This window comes from Pleurodeles waltl, chromosome 8 (genome assembly GCF_031143425.1).
Source record: "Pleurodeles waltl isolate 20211129_DDA chromosome 8, aPleWal1.hap1.20221129, whole genome shotgun sequence".
Lineage (NCBI taxonomy): Eukaryota > Metazoa > Chordata > Amphibia > Caudata > Salamandridae > Pleurodeles > Pleurodeles waltl.
Window position 1 is genome coordinate 560,628,709 of NC_090447.1, and position 21,895 is coordinate 560,650,603.

Here is a 21,895-nt window from a genome sequence, read left to right on the forward strand (position 1 = left end):
CCCTAGCTCAAGGCTGGGTGTCTTCTTGGCGTCCTGTGATCCTGGGCAGGCACTCATCCTCTACTGTTAATATTCAACATGTCTTTTAATTACTTTCAGGGGCGTAGCTATGTCAGTATGTCTGGGGGGGATATTCAGTGAGGGGGGGTTAGATTCAGATTTCCCGACAATCCCGCTTTCACATGATGATGAAATACAATATACACCAAGCAGGGCGCACAAGAGGGGTTTAAGGGACAGGAAAGGGAGAGAGAGGAATGGGTATTGGTAGATGTACTGAGTGAGAGAAAGTGCATTATTTAGTGAAGTTTTTAAATCTTTCCAAACAGAGAGCGGGAGAGAGAATGTGCTGCGTGTGTAAATTTTCCGGTGAAATCCGACATACACCTTATCATACCTGACTGAAAGCACCTGCACGCAACTACTTATTGCACAATACATTTATTGGGGGGGTGTAACACCCCACAACCCCTCCAGAAGCCACGCCCCTTACTTTTCGTGTGTGTTGAGCATGTCTTTAATTGCATTTCATCTGAATGCAGGCAACCATCCTTGGAGGTCGGGTGAAATAAGTGAAGTCACTGTGTCTTTTCAGTGTGGCATGCAATTTTTTAAGTTGATAAACAACATACTCATTTTTGAGGTTGGGGCTAAGCACTTCGGGCCATGATTTGTTTGTTAACCCCTTTGCTACCATGCCTTTTCCCCTCAGGTGCCAGGCCTGTTTTTTGGCTATTTGGGAAAGTTCGCGCTTAGGCCCTCATAACCTTTTTGATCACATAAGCTACCCATGCCAAATTTGCGTCCTTTTTTCCCAACATCCTCGGGATTCTAGAGGTGCCCAGAGTTTGTGGGTTCCCCTGGAGGAGACCAAGAAATTAGCCAAAATACAGCACAAATGTAATTTTTTAAAAACAAAATGGGGAAAAGGGCTGCAGAAGACAACTTGTGTTCTTTTCCTGAAAATGGCATCAACAAATGGTTTGTGGTGCTACAATCACCATCTTCCCAGGTTTCAGGAACAAGCAGACTTGAATCATAAAACCACATTTTTCAACACAATTTCAGCATTTTACTGGGACATACCCCATTTTTATTATTTGTTTGTGCTTTCATCCTCCTTCAAGTTAGTGCAAGAAATGGCTATGAAACCAATGCTGAATCCGGGACAGCTAAACATTTCTGTAAAGTACACAAAATTCTGAATTCAGCAAGGGGTCATTTGTGTAGATCCTTCAAGGTTTTCCTACAGAAAGTAACAGTTAAAATAAAAAAAAAATATCGAAATTGAGGTAAAAAAAGAGCCAATTCTGTCCACTTTTTTATAACTTTTTCCAGCGTTGGCAGATTTTTTAAAACAATACGCCTGCTGGACTCTTCTGGTTGCAGGGATATATAGGGCTTGTAGGTTCATCAAGAACCCTAGGTACCCAGAGCCAATAAAGGAGGTGCACCTTTCAACGGGTTTTCATTGTATACTGGGTATCTGGCAATTCATTTGGTGAAATATAAAGACTGAAAAATAGGTATCAAGGAAACCTTTGTATTTCCAAAATGGGCACAAGATAAGGTGTTGAGAAGCAGTGGTTATTTGCATATCTCTGAATGTGAATTACAGGGTATTTCTCAAATAGACGTCTTTTTTACACAATGTCTTACATTTGGAAGAAAACAAAGAAGAGAAAGACAAGGCGCAATAACAGTTGTTTTTCTATTCTGTGTTCCCCCAAGTCTCCCGATAAAAATGGTACCTCACTCACGTGAGTAGGCCTAATGCCCGTGACAGGAAATGCAACATGGACACACAACATTTTTACATTGAAATCTGATGTGTTTTTTGGAAAGTGCCTAGCTGTGGATTTTGGCCTCTAGCTCAGGAGGCACCTAGGCACCTAGGGAAACCTAGTAAACCTATACATTTTTTTAAACTAAACACCCAGGGGAATTCAGAATAGGGTGACTTGGGGGGCTCTCACTAGGTTCTGTTACCCAGAATTCTTTGCAAACCTCAAAATTTGGCAAAAAACACTTTCCCTTCACATTTTGGTGACAGAAAGGTCTGTAATCTGAGAGGAGCCACAAATTTCCTTCCACACAGCATTCCCCCAAGTCTCCCAATAAAAATGGTGTGGGTAGGCCTAGTGCCCGCGACAGGAAATGCCCCAAAACACAACATGGACACATCACATTTTCCCACAGAAAACTGACCTATTTTTTACAAAGTGCCTAGCTGTGGATTTTGGCCTCTAGCTCAGCCGGCACCTTGGGAAACCTACCAAACCTGTGTATTTTTGAAAACTAGATACCTAGGGAAATCCAAGATGGGATGACTTGTGGGGCTCTCATCAGGTTCTGTTACCCAGAATCCTTTACAATCCTCAAAAGTTGGCAAAAAAACACTTTTTCCTCAAATTTCGGTGACAGAAAGTTCTGGAATCTGAGAGGAGCCACAAATGTCCTGCCACCCAACATTCCCCCAAGTCTTCTGATAAAAATGGTACCTCACTTGTGTGGGTAGGCCTATTGTCCGCAACAGGAAATGCCCCAAAGAACAACATGGACACATCACATTTTCCAAACGAAAACTGACCTTTGTTTGCAAAGTGCCTAGCTGCGGAGTTTGGCCTCTAGCTCAGCCGGCACCCTGGGAAACCTACCAAACCTGTGCATTTTGGAAAACTAGACACCTAGGGGAATTCAAGTTGGGGTGACTTGTGGGGCTTTCACTAGGTTATCTTACCCAGAATCCTTTGCAAACCTCAAAATATGGCAAAAAAACCCTTTTCCTCACATTTCGGTGACAGAAAGTTCTGGCCACAGGAAATGCCCCAAAACACAACATGGACACATCCTATTTTCCCAAGGAAAACTGACCTGTTTTTTGCAAAGTGCCTAGTTGTGGATTTTGGCCTCTAGCTCATCCGGCACCGGAAAACATAGCAAACCTGGACATTTCTGAAAACTAGACACCTGGGGGAACCCAGGATGGGGTAACTTGTGGCGCTCTCACCAGGGTCTGTTACCCAGAATCCTTAACAAACCTAACATGGCAAAACAAAACACCTTTTCCTCACATTTCGGTGCTGCAAAGTTCTGGAATCTGAGGGGAGCCACAAACTTCCTTCCACCCAGCATTCCCCCAAGCCTCCTTATTAAAATGGTATCTCACATGTGTGGGTAGGCCTAGTGCCCGCGACAGGAAATGCCCCAAAACACTACATGAACACATCAAAATGGTCAAATAAAAAACGACCTGTTTTTGGGGGGGTGGGGCACCTGCATTTTTGGTCTTGGGCTCAGCAGCCATCTAGGGAAACCTACCAAACCAAGACATTTCTGAAAACTAGACACCCAAGGGAGTCCAGGCAGTTGTGACTTGCGTGGATCTCCCAGTGTTTTCTTACCCAAAATACTAAGCAAACCTTAAATTTAGCTAAAAAATCACATTTTCCCTACATTTCTGTGTGGGATCACTGCACCAGCACACATTTCCTACCACACAACGTTCCCCTCGGTCTCCCTATAAAAATGATACCTTGCTTGTGTAGGTGGGCCAAGTGCCTGTGACAGGGAAGAGCCAAAAACATGTTGAAATTGAGCAGGAACCAAAGCGGGTCCAAAAGGGCAATTTGAAGAAAAAAAAAACATTTTTAGGCTGACAAGTGGGGCAGAATGTTTATCGGTATAGATGCAACAATGCTGGGTGATAGGAATTTTGTGGATTCCTGCAGATTCCAGAAGGTTCCATCACAAAAATGTGGAAAAAATGTGTGATTTCAAGCAAAGTTGGAAGTTTGCAGGGCATTGTGGGTAAGAAAATGGTGGGGGTGCATGCAAAGCACACCACCCTGGACTCACCAGGATATTTAGTTTTCAGATGTGTCTAGGTCTCGTAGATTTTTCTAGATGGCAGCGTCCCAATGTCCGAAAAGTGCAGCCCTCACCATTCCAAGTGGGATGATTTTGAAAGTTAGACAAGCTTGCATGGTCCAAATGTAAAACCAAAACCGAAAATAATCAAATGTCCTCTTGCTTTCCATAGGATAAGATATTTTAGGGTGCGGGGGGAGAGCTGAAAGACTGTTACCCCCTTCAGTTGGGGTGGGGGCATAACCATGCCCATACTGGTTGGTAGCCACCACCGCACTATATATATTTTTTGTATTCCCTGGCATCTAGTAGGCTTTCGGCCCGCCAGGGAGTGGATCGGGGGTAATTTCCCCATCTGCCCACCGGTAGGCAGAACAACTTTGTCCCCATTTATTTGGGTGGGGGTGTGGCCATACCTCCACCCTTTTTTTCTCTGGTGGGCTTTCTACCCCCTTTGGGGGCAGATGAGACTTACCAAAATAGTCGGTCTGCCCCCAGAGGGGGGCAGAAATGGCCACCAGTAATGTGCCTCCATGGAGAGCGACCCTTGTCCAAGGGGCTGCCCCTCCAAACAAAACACACACACACCAATCCCTGGTGCCTAAGTGGTTTCTGCCCCCCCCCCGGGTGGCATATTGACCTAATAAAAATAGGGCAGATCTGCCCCCATGGGGGGCAGAGATGGCCTAAAAAGAATTAGCCCTCTAGGGGAGCCACCCTTGCCTAAGGGCCTAAGGGGACGCTCCCCATCTGTAAAAAAACACAAAAAAATTCCTTGGTTCCTAGTGGCTTCTGCCCCCCTGGGAGCAGATGGACCTAATTTTAAATAAGCCGATCTTCCCCCGGGTGGGGCAGAATAGGCCTCATAAATAATTGCCCCCCAGGGGAGTGACCCTTGCTCAAGGGGTCGCTCTCCTTCATTGTTTATGTATGAAAAAAGTATCCCTGGTGTCTAGTGACTTCTGCCCCCATAAGGGCAGATCGGCCTAATTGAAATAGGCCGATCTGCCCCCAAGTGGGCAGAAATGGGCTAATAAAAAATTGCCCCTCAGGGGAGCGCCCTTCGATCAAGGGGTCATTCCACTTTATTGATTATGTAAATACAACTATCCCTGGTGTCAGGCTAATCTGCCCCCAGAGGGGGCAGAAAAGGCCTAATAATAAAATGTCCCCCAGGGAAGCAACCCTTGCAAAAGTGGTTGCTCCCCTTTATTGTTTACTTTATGAAAACAAAAGTCCCTGGTGTCTAGTGGGCATTTCATCATCCCGTGCAGAAATGCTCAAAGAGACATGGCTCTGCCTCATGCCTCTGCCTGCCCCCACCCCCTGATCGGAAAAGAAATACAAAGCATTTCTCTTCCAATCGTGCTGGAAGCCGAGCTTTCAGCACAATGGGGGCAGCCTCTGATAAGGCCAGCGCGCGATCGTGTGCTGACGTCATCAGACGTCACTGGGAGGGAGCGGGGGTGGAAGTGGGAACGATTCCCCTTCCATCCCTGCCCATGGGACAGGGGTGGGAGGCCCTCGGGAGGAGCGCTAGCGCTTCCCCTGAGGGCCGGGTGCAGGACATAATGGTTACATCCTGGGCACCCGAGCAGTGCTTCCCAGGACATAACCGTTACGTCCTAGGCACCCAAGGGGTTGAAGACTTTATACAGGGAGGTCAAAGTTATTTAGCGCTGCCTTTTTCCAGGGGCGGTTTCTCTTTTAGGGCTGAGGGCCTCACCCCTCTGAAATTCCTACACATTCACATGAAAAATATTAATTTGATTGATTTGTTGAGAGATACGATCATTTCTCTAAACAAATCGACAGATTTAAGTCTAGGCTGTCTGTCCCAGGCTGCCTGCCCCACCTCTCTTTGAAGCATGAGACGGAAGCCAGGCAGTAAATCAACTTTTGACACTGTGACACAAGTGACTTTGGATTTCAGAGTTTTCATCCCTGCGTGAGGGCAGCCATCTGTCATTAACAGGCAGAGATCCCATCCTTTCCCTATTCAACACGAAGTAGGAGTGGATGCAAGAACGTGTAACTTGGTGCCTCATCTTTGGTAATGGTAAGTGTTATAATGCTAATCTTGTGTTATTTTATTGTTCTGAGACCTCTTGTCACACTAACCTCCCCCTTGTGACATCCCAGGCCCTATCTGCAGATCGCTGGCTCCTTTAGAAGTGGAGCTGCTGTATTTGTTCCTCATGAAACTGTTCAAAAAGATGAGCAGGGTTCCTGCTCCTTGCAAAATGGATCCAAACATCCGAGTCAAGTGCAAGGGGAAAAATACGTGCTCACAGTAAAGGCAGTTATCTGCTGTATGGCATTAAAACTAGCCCTAACTTCATGCCCTTAACATTAATGCCACAAACATGGAGTGATATGCGAACAATGAACGTTAAAATCTCTGTAATGTGTGTCTGCCATTTATTTCCTCTTATTTCACATGTTTTACTTAATGTTGCATCTGTTTCATCATGCTGTATTTCTGTGCATTGTACTAGTCTGGCATAGTGCATTCTTTGACTTGTGACATGTTTACAAGGTGCTTTGATTGAGAGCGCTGGTGCTGAGGCTGAAGGCAAAGCAAAGTGCCTGACAGTGGGTTGGTCTCTCTGCAGAGCATATAGAACAATGGTCATGTATTCCAGTTGCAAATTAAATTCAGTGCAAATGTGTGTGAAGGGGTGCAGAGAGGTCAAAATATTTAGAAGGAAAAAGCAAAATGAAATAAAGTGCTTGAATGTGAATGAGTACAGCATATGTTTGGGGTGGTAAAACGAGGGAGATGTGAAGGAGTGCATTCAGGGGGAGGGATAAGAGGATTCTGAAGAGGAAAGAGAGGAGGTTGAAAATGTGCAAATGGATGAGATGTGAAGAGAAAAGGGGCATACTTATCTAATGTAAACCACTCATAACTGAAGGCCATACGCCTTCCATAGGTCGCAATAATATTTAACTCACAGTCTCACAATTTTAGAATTGAAACATTTCCAATGTTAATTATTTATAACTAATTGTTGTTGTTACTCATTTATCTTAAACAGCTCACCACCATTGACAAAGCCATACTGACAGGTTTTAGGTGTATGTCAGTTGTGTTATATTTCTAGATGCAATAACATCTCAAAGAGAAAACAAAATGCAGGAAGGGTGGCACACCATGGGAACCACAGAAATGTATGTTTCATGTTCCCTTTTACAGAGCCTCCACTTTTTTCATCCAACTTAAAGGTCTTATTTTTGTATAAATGATTGCAGCCAGCAGCTGCAGGTGCTTCCTGATGTCTGGTTAGAGTATTTTCTTCCAAAGTTGATGCTGCATGCAGTGCAAGACACTGGGCAAGCACACATGTCAAAGGGGCTGAAGTTTTTGCGCTGTATAATTTGCACATTAAAGTAACTGTTGGACTTATTAATGCAGTACGATATGTGTCCGTTTTTAATGTGCTTAGTATTTCAAGACTATGCGTTCCCACTGCTTTATAAACCTTGCTTCCTCACTAAATTCATCTGCTTTCAAATGCACCATTTGTCAATCTTTTTTTTTCTTGGGTGGAGGTCTCACCTTGGACCCCACGTTTGACCATTAAGCTTGCTCGCTTCACTGGCTACTTAAAAGTCATAGTCATCTTTTACGTCCCACCACTTTCAAATGTCACCATCCGCCGCTGCCCTTTTCAAAATAAAGTAAAAGGGGAGGTTTACAAAAGGAATTGTACTTTCCTTGCATTTAGTGTGGCAGGATTAGCATTTCAAGTATTTTAAGGTAGGAGTAGGGTGACCACCTGGCACTGAAGCAAATTCTGAACAGTGACTCTAGAAATTCAGGAAAAAATCTCAGGACAAAAGAACTATTTTACAGACACTTTAGAACGTGAAAGTGAATAAACAGACAGCTGATAACAGCAAAACTCAAAAGTAAGCTTATGGTCTTTGGCTGTACATTACATAGCAGGACTTTTATCGAAATGGCTCCATCAAGGGGTTTAGACTGGGTGATGGGCTTCATACAGGCTCAGGAGCAGAAGAAGGAACTGGCAGACAGTAATACAGAGCTGGATGCCCCCCAGCACCAACAGGCAGAGCACACTTAAACCCAAGAAGGCAGAAAACTGCTAATGTGTCAAGCAGGGTATCCACACACACTGTGCAATGGAGGTCAAAATTCCCTCAATGTCAGCATCCCCCCAAATGCTTAAGATACCCCCCAGGGAGGAACCTGGCCAGGAGAATTTAAACATGATGGGTACGTTTATGGAGGCAATGTGGGAATCATGAGCAAATTCAAGTCATTAGTTGAAACTACCAAAAATTGCCAGCAGCCTCCGTTCCCAGTCACAGCCAGAACAGCCACTACCCAGGTGGGCCGGGTTTGGAATGGTGTGGTTGAGCAGCAAGGTTCCTTAAACATAGTGTCCCAGCAGCAGTCCCTGCCAAAGCAGCCAGCTTGGGAGATAGGGCGAGCCAACGATGTAACAGTCCAGCCAACCTAATGAACACTGCCCCAACATCACAGATAGCACACGTGTTAGGCCAGACACACAGAAACAGGTTAAATTCAACACCACCAACCCTCTGCTCCACCAGAATCCACCAAACCTCCGGTCACATCCACCTTGACTCTACCTGTTCCTTCGGTGAAGGCACTGGTATGACATGTTCCAGTAGCAACTTTACCCATCTCCAGCGCATCGCCCAGCCAGGAGCCAGGGCAGACGACCTTAATTATTTACCAAGTGCCGCACTCCTTCCATCACACTGTTAGTATCGGGCCGATGCTCACTGGCCTGGCAGGTACCTTTGGCCGCTAAGCAGGGCATATGGAGGAGGGAATTCAGTGATATACTCATACTGCTGATGCATAGCAAAGATGGAGTGGACACAAGGCACATGGGTGGGGAGGAGGATGACAAAAATAGCAGGCACCAAGTTTGGCCAGACAGATCTATAGAGATCTGGTTAGAGGCCTTTTGACATCTTGTCAGCTGTAATCATGGAGAAATACCCTCATCAAGGTCTGGCTTTGTTCAAGTTTTCTAGGACAATACACAGCTAGGTTATCAAGAGTGTGGGGGATTGGTTGGTTCTATTACGATAGGGAATTTAGGAAGAAGATGGGCATGTGTCCCAATCTAGGCTTGGACCAGAACGAGGTCCAGCTCTGGACATTGTGATGTGCATTCTCCCACAGAGGGATTTCTACAGCAGGGCACAACAGAGACAGGACCCCTTTAAATCCTTCATATAGATGGCAAAGCAGGCCTTGAAGCACCCCTTTCAAGGGCCTGGGGGTGGGCTGGTCAAAAAGGTTTGTTCAAAAGTTTTGTCTCAGGAACTTGCAAACTCTGCAGTGCAGGTTCTTGCTCCTGTGAAAAACCCTTCAAATTCAGTCATAACTGCTCAAAGTGCTGGGCCCCCCACCTGGCCTCAGCATGGAAGGAGACTAAAAAACAGCCCACATAAGAGGGCCTACAAGTGAGGGAATGCAAGTGAACCCCCTCCCAAACTCCCAAATTGCCATCTGCTTGTCATAACCCAACAGTAGGCTCACAGCAATCCACCAACCTCACCCATGTAGACCAAGGGACTTTAGACATTAAACTACAGGCCCTGTTTAACTGGTTGAGGCAGTACCTGAACCATAGAAAGCTGGGTCTATTAGCCAAAGGTTTTCTGGAAAGTTTTATCAGCCCCCACACTGGCCCCAGGGTCAGCAGGTGGGCTTAGAACTTGAAATCCACCATAGAATAACCACAGGCGGTGGACAAGAAGCAGCGCAAGGAGGCCAAAGCCGAGGTTGAGTCAGCTTCCTGGTTGCTTCCTAATCACCCTGACAGTTTTAATCTCCTAGGCTTCCATTGGGTTGGACAATTCTACTTCCACAAATGTATGCCCATGGGTTACTCTGTTTCATGTTCTTTCATCAAAACCTTCAGTACTTTCCTGGTTTGAGAGGTGGCAAAAGCGCACTAGAAGGTTTGGTCAACACACTAGCTAGATGACTTCTTGTTCATAGGCAAGGCTGGCACACCACACTGCAAGTCTTTTTTGCAGGCATTTCAGAACCTAGCAGATGAGCTGGGGGTCCCACGTACACCTGGAAAAACTGAGGGCCGGAACACAACACTAACTTACTTAGGGATAGAATTGGACAAGGTCAATGGAATATCAAGACTTCCTAATAAAAAAGTCAAGGCACTGCGGTCTGATGTGGCGATGATTTTGGCAAAGGAGAAGGACACCCTAAGTGCCATCTGGGTTAACTGAATTTCGCGACTAGAGTCAACCCAGCTTGGAGGGTATTTGATAGGAGATTGGTCACCCAAAAACACCATTTTGTGAGTCTTAACAAGGGACTGAAGGAAGACCTGTTAATGTGGGATCAGTTCCTGGAACAAGTTAACGGTCCCTTGATATTGGGAGTGCTGTGGGCAGCAAATCCTGAACTGTCCTTATTCACAGATGCTTCTGGCAGAGAGGGTTTTGGTATCATATTTGGAGTGGTGCGTGCAGAAATGGCCCAAAGCCTGGTGTAAAAGAAGGGTGACTGCAAATATCATGGTGTTGGAATTGACCCCATAATGGCTACCACCACATATGGCAAACAATCTAGTATGCAGGAGGGTCCTCTTTTGGTCCATAACATGGCAGTGGTATAGGCCATTAATTTACACTCTGCCATCTGACCCATGGTACTGGGCTTGTTGAGGGAGCTAGTGAGGAGGGGCTCATACAGAAATATAGAGTTTAGGGCAAAACACATACGAGGAGCCTGCAATAATGCTAATGATGCTCTTTCTCATTTGCAATGGCAACATTTCCGGGCTGCATGGCTGCAGGTGAACACATACGTAGCACCTTTCCCGTCCCAGCTTTGGCACTTCCAACAGTGGACCTGGGTACAGGAATTACGTCAACACATTTGCAAGGGTGACAGCGACCAGGAACGGCGGCACCTCCAAGAGTGCAAGACTTTGTATTAATGGCTAGGGAGGAAGGAAAGAGCTATGCTTGAGTATAAAGTCACCTTACGGCAGCCACCTCCTTTCCTCTCAGAGCAGCTTTGAAAGGGAGGGTGCAGTCCAGCACAAAAGGACAGATAGCAGAACCCTCAGGAATTTCATATTTTGAGGGACATGTTAAATGGGTTACACAGAGCGACCTACTCCAGTTATGAAGCAGCACTTTTTCCTGTAGCCTTTGCATTAGCCTTCTTTGGGCCTTCAAGGTGTAGCATATTAGTGGCCAGGTCTAACAGGGATACCCACATGCATGCTGTGGCCTCGGTTGACATTACAATCAAGGCCGGGTCTCTGGAGATAAGGGTTTGCAGATCCAAAACTGACAAAAGGGAACAGGACAGAACTATTTGGCTAGGTACCCTGGAGGATCTAGCTGACTGCCCGGTGGCTCTGGTTAAAGCATACTCACAGGTTCTACTTATTGTGCCACACAGAGGACTCCTCACTCACCCGTCACCAGTTCAGTCAGGTAATGGATGCTTGCCTTCGCTTATTAGGCCACACAACCAAACATTACTCCACACATTCATTCAGGATAGGGGCAGAGACCTCTGCTTACAGTGTAGTCCTCCCCACTGACAGGATCAAAAATTTTTGCTGGTGGGAGTCCGACTGATATTAGCTATACATCAGGCCCTGAAAAAGGATAACGCAGTTGGGGGAAAGAAAAGTAGCAAGGGGAGTATCACACCCTGGGTGAAGGTTTAGAGGACAATTATTGGGTGAACTGTTTCTACTGCTGTTCTGTGACCCACACTTTGTAAATAGGATTGTGAATTGTATGTCTTTAGCATCAAGGCAAGTTATGTATGATGAAGGCATGTTTGGTGGTCAACTGGCAGAGGATTTTGTGAAATGCGATGATGTTAGATGCGCAACGAGGATTGCTTACACTTATTAAAACACTTTTGATGTGATGCCCTCTGCTTTATTTCTCACCAGGTTCAGAGTTTGGGCCATCAGCCACTCTTTCATCGTAAGTTGGGCACAATGGGTTAAGGCAAGGAACTGGAACCATGGCTTTCCCAACACCAAGATAACATGGGTGGGTTTTTCAGGCATGCGACGGGCACATCATTTAAATAAGCAATGCGAGGTGCTGGATAGCGATCCAAGAGGCCCTTATTTGTTAGTGATTCATTTTTGGGGGAATGACTTAATCACATTAGGCCGGCGCCCCCTGGTTCAGGCCATGAAAGAAGTACTGGTTGATATCAGCAGATTCATGAGGTCTTTTGAAATCTTTTGGTTGGGGGATCATCCTGCGCCAGTTTTGGAGGGGAGCACTCCAAAGCTGCAATCAAAATATCTTGCAGACATATTAACAATGCTATGCAGAAGTTCACAGAGCAAAGGGGATGGGGGTTTCTTGATGCACTGCCTGATCCAGGGGCACACCAAGGGTTACTTTGCAGAGGACGGTGTCCATTTATCAGAGTGGGCACAGATATATTACTTTTAGACTTACAGGAGATACTGGGTACAGCAGGATAAAGATAAATGTATTGGCAGGAATTTATGTGAGGCAGCATTGTTGTGTCCTAGAGCCAATGGCGGGCTCTTCTGTGCCTTGGCGTAGTTACGGGGCAATCCAAAGGAGTTTAGTGCAGAAATCAACCAAGTAGGGATCAGAGAGGGTGTGCTCCAAATCGACTCTCCTAGAGTCTTTACGTCTGGACCCCAGGAATAAAGAAATTTCACCTCAATAGTCATCTTGGCACTGAGCATCTGGGGGCTTCTTGCCCTGTACCGCTTCTCCACTGGTGCTAGTACAATTCTAAGTGGTCCACAGGGTGGAAGGCCACAAGAGGTATAGCACCCAATGGTGTGTAGTCCAGGTGCTCATTGGCCAATTAGGTGGTCAGTCAACATTGGTCGTTCATCCGCTGGTCGATCTAGATTGCCCGTAAGTTAACCTAATTTTGTTTTGCCTACATATGCAACAACAAACCTTCTGCAAAGCTTGCCCCAGCAAAATTGGGTGTGTCCGGGTCTTTTGTTTTTTCTATGGGTTACAGTCCATCCTTCCATGCATATCTTCTGGTGCAACATAGGGTTTAGTGGGGCTATGGGATTGTGGTGCTAAGCAAAGTTCCCATGTGAATTACAGCAACAAATATTAAATTTTGTAACCACCCTATAACCTTTCCCCTCATCTAGGAGCCCGCACGAAACATTGCTTAACAAAAAAAGATGGACTTACAAATTGTCTGTCAAACTTTGTACATACCCATCAAATGATACTACAGTTATTAGTATGTTGTCTTATATAAGGTTTGTACCTTACAGTATCTTGCCACTGTAAGAAACCTACCTCAAAAGAATATGCCTAGAGTTCCATGCTAATGGGAGCCAAAAACTTGCTGAGTTAGAAGACACTGGGTATGATTTTGGATTTTTCTAAAATTGTAAGTTTGAATTAGCCGAGTTTTTCAAGTCTCCTTGAATTTTCGTTGGTCTGTGTCTAAACGAATTTCATTGAAATGTGGGTTCCATTTTGATCTGGCCATCATTCAAAATGCCTTTCCAATGATCGTAATGTGATTAATTTTAGCACACTTTTAGCAGATATTAATCTGCAGATCAAAGGGTACAGGAAGGAATATGCACTTGGAAGCAAAAAGATAGAGGAGTATGAATCTGCTGTAATTATCTAAAGATAAGGTGTACCTAAACTAGCAACCAATGTAGAGAAAAGAGGGCAAGAGAAATATGATGATACAATCTAAGGCACATTAGAAGCCTGATGAAGTGTATTAAATTAATCAATTTGGGAAAAATAAATGTATTCATAATTTGCATTTAATGTGGGAATGACAAAAAACAAAAGCTTTATATATATATATATATATATATATATATATATATGTGACAGCAACATGAACTAACAACAACATTAATCTAGCTGAAAAGTTGAAAATCAGAACACACACCCGGGTTTTTACACAGAAAACAGGTTCTGATTTAACACCTAAAACCTGGGGCCTTCATTCACATTGGAGGAACTCACATCTAGATTACCTGTGATGTTCAACACTATTTGAGTGCCATCTGCATGCATCCAATACGTAAAACTGAAACTTTCTATAAGATGAGCTAAAGAAAGTGTAAATTAAACAACGAGGAGAGAATCGAACGCTGGAAGACCCCTAGAGCCTATTTGTTTTTTTGGAGTAGTTTCACAAAGAGTTAGGGCCAGATGTAGAAAGCTTTTTGCACGTCGCAAACAACGAATTTTGCTGTTTACGATGTGCAAAAAGCACTTTGCAATGCACAAAGCCCATTTTGCGATTCGGTAACCTGGTTACCGAATCACAAAACGGGTATGCGAGTCGCAATTAGGAAGGGGTGTTCCCTTCCTAATTGCGAGTCGCAGTGCAATGCAGGATTGCTTTGTGACCGCGAACGCGGTCGCAAACCAATCGCAGTTTGCACCCTTTTTTAATGGGTGGTAACCCATTCGCAAAAAGGGAAGGGGGGCCTATGGGACCCCTTCCCCGGTGTGAATGGCACTGCAAACATTTTTTCAGAGCAGGCAGTGGTCCTATGGACCACTGCCTGCTCTGAAAAAAAATGAAACGAAAACGTTTCATTTTTCGTTTTTGTAATGCATCTCATTTTCCTTTAAGGAAAACGGGCTGCATTACAAAAAAAAACTGCTTTATTAAAAAGCAGTCACAGACATGGTGGGCTGCTGTCCGCAGCAGGCCACCATCCCTGTGAATGCCGCCACTCGCAAGGGGGTCACAAATTGCGACCCACCTCATGATTATTCATGAGGTGGGCCTTTGCGACCCCCTTGCGAGTCGCAGATGGTGTCAGGGACACCATCCAACATTCTGAATTTTTGCGAGTCGCTCTGACTCGTAATTTGCGTGTCGCAATTCAGAATCTTCCTACATCTGGCCCATAGTGCCTTGATGAGTTCTGTACTTCAAAAAACATTGGAACCCATTTCAGTGTATTATCTTTGATACTGAGACCATTCAAGCTAGACAACAAAATCTGATTGGTTATATTGTCAAAAGCTACCAACAGATGCTGAAAGCTCAGAATTACATAAGTTCCTTATCTGTGAAGCTGCATAGTCCGTCTACAACTCCAACCACCTCATTCTCATTACTTCATCCAGCATTACTAAATACTGCGTTAGCACATCAAAAACAACATTTGCATCCTCCTAGATAGGGGTGAGACCGTGGCTTTTATCTTCCTTGACCTGTCTGCCACCTTCAACACCATCTCCCACCGCACTCTACAGAGCCGTCTTTACGACGCCGGCATCCGAGACAAGGCACCAGAATGGATAACCTCTTTCCTCTATAACAGGACCCAAAAAGTCCACCTCCCCCCCTTCTACTCAGAGGCCACCAAGATCATCTGCGCATCCCTCAAAGCTCCTCTCTGAGCCCCACCCTCTTCAACCTCTACATGGTCCTCCTAGCCAACATCGCCAGACACCACGCACTCAACATTGTCTCATACGCCGACGACACTCAGCTAATTATCTCCCTCACCAACGACCCGCTCACAGCCAAAGCCAACTTCCACAACTGAATGAGGGCAGTCGCAGCCTGGATGAAGGAGAGTTGCCTCAAGCTAAATACCGAAAAATCAGAAGTCCTCGTCATCGGCAACAACCCCTGAGCCTGGGACATCTCCTGGTGGCCCACTGTCCTCGGAAGTGCTCTGGCCCCCACCAACCACACTCGCAACTTCGGTTTCATCTTGGACTCAGCACTCTCGATGAACCGTCAAGTCATCGCAGTCTCCTCTGCCTGTTTCAACACCATGCGCAGGCTCTGGAAGATCTTCAAATGGGTCCCAACTGAATCCAAAAGAACAGATACCCAGGCCCTTGTCAGCAGCCGCTTCGGAACCACCACCAAGGGACAGAATAGACTACAATGCATCCAGAATGCCTCCACCTGTCTCATCAAGAATGCCCCCAAACACAGCCACACCTCCGCCCTCCAGAGAGACCTGCACTGGCTCCCATTAGACAAGAGATTCACCTTCAAACTTCTCACCCACGCATACAAAGCCCTCCACAACGCCAGACCAGAATAGCTCAACCAAAGACTCCACTTCTACATGCCCACCAGGCAACTCCCCTCTGCCGACCCCGCCCTCGCCACCGTCCCACCCGTCCAGAAGGCCACAGCCGGAGGAAGGTCCTTCTCCCGCCACGCCGCTAAGACCTGGAACTCCCTTCCTATCCACCTCAGAAGATCTCCCATCTTATCACAATTCAGGAAGGACCTCAAAACCTGGCTCTTCGCCTGAACCCATCTGACCTTCACTTCTGCCCACCCAGCACCTTGAGGCCCTAACGGGTGAATAGCCATGCTCTACAAATACATTGATTGATTGGTTGATTGATTGGTTTTGTTCCCATTTAATTTGTCCCTCTTCAGCAGATCTACACAAAACATGATATTACAAAAGTAAGACAAGCATGCTAATATTCTTTTGATTTTCATGCAGAATCATCGAATGGTTACAAAGTTATTATAAATTACAATAGATGTGTTAAATGGAACTGAAACGTAATCATAATGTTTGAAGAAATATCAAGATTTCACAGCAAACTTGCAATTTCATTATCATGTTTTTATTTTAAATTATCATGTTTTTGTTTTAAATTGCTTTTTTGGATTTAAAAATATTCAGTTTTACTTGTTCCTAAATACTGATTTTCCTCTTGGAATCGTCTAAACCTCGTACATCTAAACAGTACTCATTATAGCATGTCTTTACCACAGACATTTATTTTCACAGTGCAAAATCATGAATTCAGACGAAAATCATGAGTTCAAGATGACAGAAAAAAATTATTTTGAAGACAGTCATCTTAAAATTAGATTTCTTCAAAAGTAAAGGTTTCATGGAAAGAAATCACAATTTCAAAATAGCAGTTTCAACCATTTAAAATATGTATACATCATTTGCTTCCTTTCAGCCTTCAATTTTATGCCGTTTCATTGAAAAAAAACACACTGTTCACATACCCAGAAAATGATACCAAGTTTTTGCTCCACGTACAGCCTTATGTTTTTTGCCTTTTTATGACAAAAACACACTGGCCAAGCTTTCCCACCACCAGAAAACGATTCCAAGCTTTTCTTCTATGTACTACACGATTTTTCTTATCCTGATTAAGATGGAGATATTCATCCTTGAGTTTGTCAACAAACGTTGTTCCACTCTCCATCACCCGATAGCTCCCCAGAATCTAGTTCCGTTTAACCTTTCTATAAAGTTATATAGAACATGTCTAAAAAGGAGAACACCTACATTTAAGACAATATAATCCAGATATTTTTACACATATTGTCCGATTTTAACATATAGCTATCACATCTTATTTGTACAAGCAGGACATAGCCTTTCATTTTCTTAGAGACTTAGGAGACAATAGAAAAGATAAACTTGCCAGAGGTCTGTTTCCACAGATGCCTAGTCATTCACACCTTCCATAATGTCTTCCTATTGGAACAACTGACACAGCACAAAAGTCCATTCAACTCCGTAGCAGTACCAAGAGCATTCTAATCTATGAAAAAAGGGACCTCTGCATAACAGACTTGCTCTGTCTGTGCTGTGGTAAAAGGTATCATTGCGCATGAAATGGAATTCTGCAACCCAACCTAACATGCTAAACAAGAAGCTTTGACCAAGTCCGAGGAAGCCCAAGTTGAGTCTAAAACCATTTTCCCCAGAAGAGAGTAGGAAAGTCCCTTTAAAATCCCTTAAAAATCTCTTTTAGCCCAATAGATTTTTCTATCCAATTTTTCATTCATGTTGCACCTATCCTCATTTGAATGATTGCAGATCTGCTTTGATTTCGGCCCAGCCAATAACTCCAATAGGGCGAGGGGGCCACGTGGCTCCCCTCCTGGGCTGTTTTTGGTCCCCTGGACCACCACCTCCCCAGGGTCAGGCCTTTAATTTAAAGATAGAGGGCCCCCCTCCCCGGGCTGTTTTCGACTCTGGGGACCACAACCTCCCTGGGGCACGGCTGTGCAGTTTGAAAGGAGGGGGGCTGTGTGACCCTCTTCTGCAGCCATTAATGTCCTTGTGGACCACCAGCCCCCAGGTCCGGCTCCTGCTATGTCCAGAGGTTCATAGCTTTGGGACATAGCTATTTTCTCTCACTTGGCATGAGCTATTTGACAGCTCCTGTCAAGTGAGAGCAAACAGTAAGTCCACTCTCAGAAGGCGGGAGCCTGCTGGGAATGGACTATTCTTCTGTTTCCCTGCCTACTGTGAGTCGGGCAGGGAAATAGATAAAAAAAATTGCTCCTGCATGCAGGGAGCAGCATTTTTTTGCTGCTCCCTGCCTGCATGCAAGAGCAATGCTGGCTGCCACTGGAGGTGGGGAGCTGACAGAGGCAGCAGGGGCACTGGGGCTCTCCTGCTGCCTCCAACAACAAGAGGTTTGTGCCCTGGGTGTGGGGATGGGGTCCCTGGTGCCGATATAGGCCCTGGGAGGGGGGCTTTGTGCCCCCTTCCCATTTACTATCTAGCCAGGACCCAGGAGATGTGGTCCCCGAAGCCAACATTGGCCTGTGGAGGGGGGCTGCGTGCCTCTCTCCCCTTTAGTTAGTGGGAGGGCCTCACGGTATGTGGTCCCCAGGCCAATATTGGCCCAGGGAGGGGGACTGCGTACCCCCCTCCTTTACAAAAGGGCAAGGCCCAGGGCGATGGGGTTCACAGCGTTGAAATTTGCCTTGGGAATGGGACTTCTTGGTCCCCAGGGTCCCTGGGAGACAAATATGGCCTGAGGATGGTGGCCACACACATCCTTCCCTAAGAAAAGGTAGCAGGACACATGGGATTGGGTCACTGGTTCCAAAATTAGCTTGGGGAAGGGGACTTCATGAACCCACCCAGGCTGAGTGCCTTTGGTGCATTTTGGGGCACATTGGGGCCCATACACTCTAAATAGAGCGGACTGGACATCTGTCACTTTTTTACAGATGTACCACAACACCAAACTCTAAAGCTCTTATTCACAACTAATGTTAAGTAATCCAAGGAATAAGCTCTGCACACTTACTCTCTGCACTCTCAGGCAGCAGCATTGTCTTAAGTAGCTCTTCTGCTTTCCCCTGTTCCTAGAAGAAGTTCTCCTTCCTACTACTGGTGACTCTCATTTTATCTGTTGCAACCAGAACCCCTTGAATAAATCTTGGTTTTATCACATTTAAGTTCTTCCTTTTTTTAATGTCTCTCATGCTAGACCAGGGAAAATTAGGATCCTGCATCTACCATATTGTTTTTTCTTAGGTAATTCCATTACACTCTATCCCTTAGGGCTGTCTGATCAGTGTAGGTCCTGCTCCAGGATGAAGAATGTATTAATATTGTTTTTATTCTGAAGCACCCCTCTAAATAGATTGAGTTCTGTTCAGTGGTCTGCACCAATAGCTTTGAGATCCTGTTGGCAAAACAAGGGATGTGTGCTTCATATTTTGTACCCACCAGGAGGCCAAGAGTTCTACGTTCTAGAGTGGTGCAGCCTCTCTCCAGTTTTCAAGTACTAGCTCTGAAAGCGAACGTCTTGTTTTTGCAAATTAGAGCATCCTCATTTGTCCTTATGTTTGCAGTTTGACTTTCAGAAAATAATGAATACCAGACAAAACCAACATTCCTAAGGAAATTGGCATTATGATAAACATCTCAGAAACTTTCCTGAGCTTTATGGGAGAAAGTACATGGCAAAAATTGCCTGCAGTTTTTTATGGTCTCGCTACAGACAGCTCAAGCAGTCTGTCTGGAGGCAGACTTGTGTGGGAAACTTCCCACAATCCAACCTTGCTCAATACTGGATGACTTTCTGGACAATCTCAATTGCCTTGCTCTTATTTGTTGCTTCCGTTCTTTCCTGTGTTTGACCCACCCACAGGAGCTTTTTGGTTTGCCATAAGTAAATGTGTTATTTATCCTACCCCAAACGCAGCCTTTTATCTAAGAAAACAGAGGAACATATAAAACAATATCAGTTTGCTGCATTTCATTGCAGTCTCGTAGTCACTAGAAAACTTCAGGGGAAATGTGGAAGATACAACATGATCTTGATAGACATTGACGACTGCTTTCATAAAAAGCAGTCGTCAATTTGTAAAAAAAAAAAAAAAGTACCAGGGTTCCTGTCAGAAGATCACTGCAGTTGGCACCACCCATTGCTCCTGACAGAAGAGCCAATGACAGTATCATCATAACCACTAACCATCACACTGTTCAAAGTGTGACAATTCAGACTCTTCCAGTCAGCCAAAGCTATAAGCTTGGCTGCAGTGGCAGGTATAAGTCATTTTAAATGTATATAGAATTAATAAACAACCGTTGTTGTGCTCATCTCAAATTAGAAAGGCAGTGCCACCCTGTGGCAGGCAGCCATGAGCGCCAATGTTGACAATTAGGTGCCGGTGATGAGCACCAAAATCCACTGGCTCAAATTAAGTACTGATAAACAATTGGCAATGCCAGTCGGTCTCACATGTATGTAAAGGTAAGAAAGACAGACTGACATTACAAAATGCATGGTCCTCTATCGCTCCTATCTCTTCTTACCCCATTATTCTTTTTTTCTCTACAGTTTCTTTAATATCTTCACCAATTGTTTTGTTACTAGAGTCCTAGAGAATTCCCATTGACTTTTCCAATTTGGTGCTGTATCTAGCTATTGAGTCAATGCTAATCTCTTGGTTTGTGCCAAGTTACTGGAATGAAAACACACTTTTAGAAATGTGAGATAGACTGAAAGGCACTGAGCGGGGCACATGGGTATGTGACTATATTTCTCTGGAGGTAGGAATTGTACTAAGGAGATTTGTGTAGTATAATGCTGCAGTGTGGTCTTCCTTGTTGGCCGCTTACACTGAAAGGCAACTGATAAAGTAGGTACTGTATTCTATAGTGGGATTGTGGTTAAGAATGAATATTAATTTATCAATTCTCTGCGAGATTCAATAACTCCAAAGAAGCACCTTAGGCAGAAAGGAACAGCTATTGGCTGACAGCTAGATGGCCACCTACATACTCAAGGAAACAATGGATTCTAGAATTGAACCATGATTAACAGAAATTTCGCATAGAAAGCCAACTGAAGACACATCAGACACAGAGAGCACATCTCAAAATCCCCAAATCAACAGAATTATTAGTCACACCAAGGTCAACTCCTTATAAACCACCACGAAACCAGAAAGCCTCCTATATTCCGAAAGCAGTTGCCCATACTCCCACGATTCAGAAAAACAAACAGCCATAAAACCCAAAACACCGTGCCAACTAGAGTCACAGAAGAGCATTCCACCCCAGAAACATGAGCTGCTTGACTGATTCAGTGAACCCTGTGTTGGCAAGACCAGATTCATGGAAAGACACCAAGGTGTTTTCTCCACAAGTTGGGATAGGGGAGTGGAGGACCGCTGTGTCATGCTTTTTTAAGAAAAGGGGCTAGATCATTGTGTCATGCTTCTTTAAGAAGAGAGAAGATGTCATGTTGGAGATGTGTCGTTTTGTGGACCGTACAGAAAAAGTGGGGACGAGCGGGGCGGTAGGGATTAGGATAGCACAGGGATTGTATGGGTGGAAAGAAGCTTCCTCCAGAAGTAGAGGAACAAATGCGGTAGATAGACAGCAGCCATAATAAAGTATCAGTACATTTAATTGCCTCTGACTCTTGTAGTCATCCCTGAGCACAGGACACATCACTAAACAAATCATTGGATGGCGAAAAAGACTCGACCATGAAATGGTTTCTTAAACAGGGGCACCAGACATCATGCTCTTTATGATTCCTGCTCTTTGACTGCCTATTTCTCCATCTTTGCATGCAGTCCTGCTGATTAGGAAAAGCATGATGTAAACATACATATATATATACATATATTTATGCCTCTTTCCATCTCATCTACGTAAAATTTCACAATTAAAGTTATCTACATTGATGCAACATCCTTCATTAGATTATAAATTTCGGTTTAACTTCATCA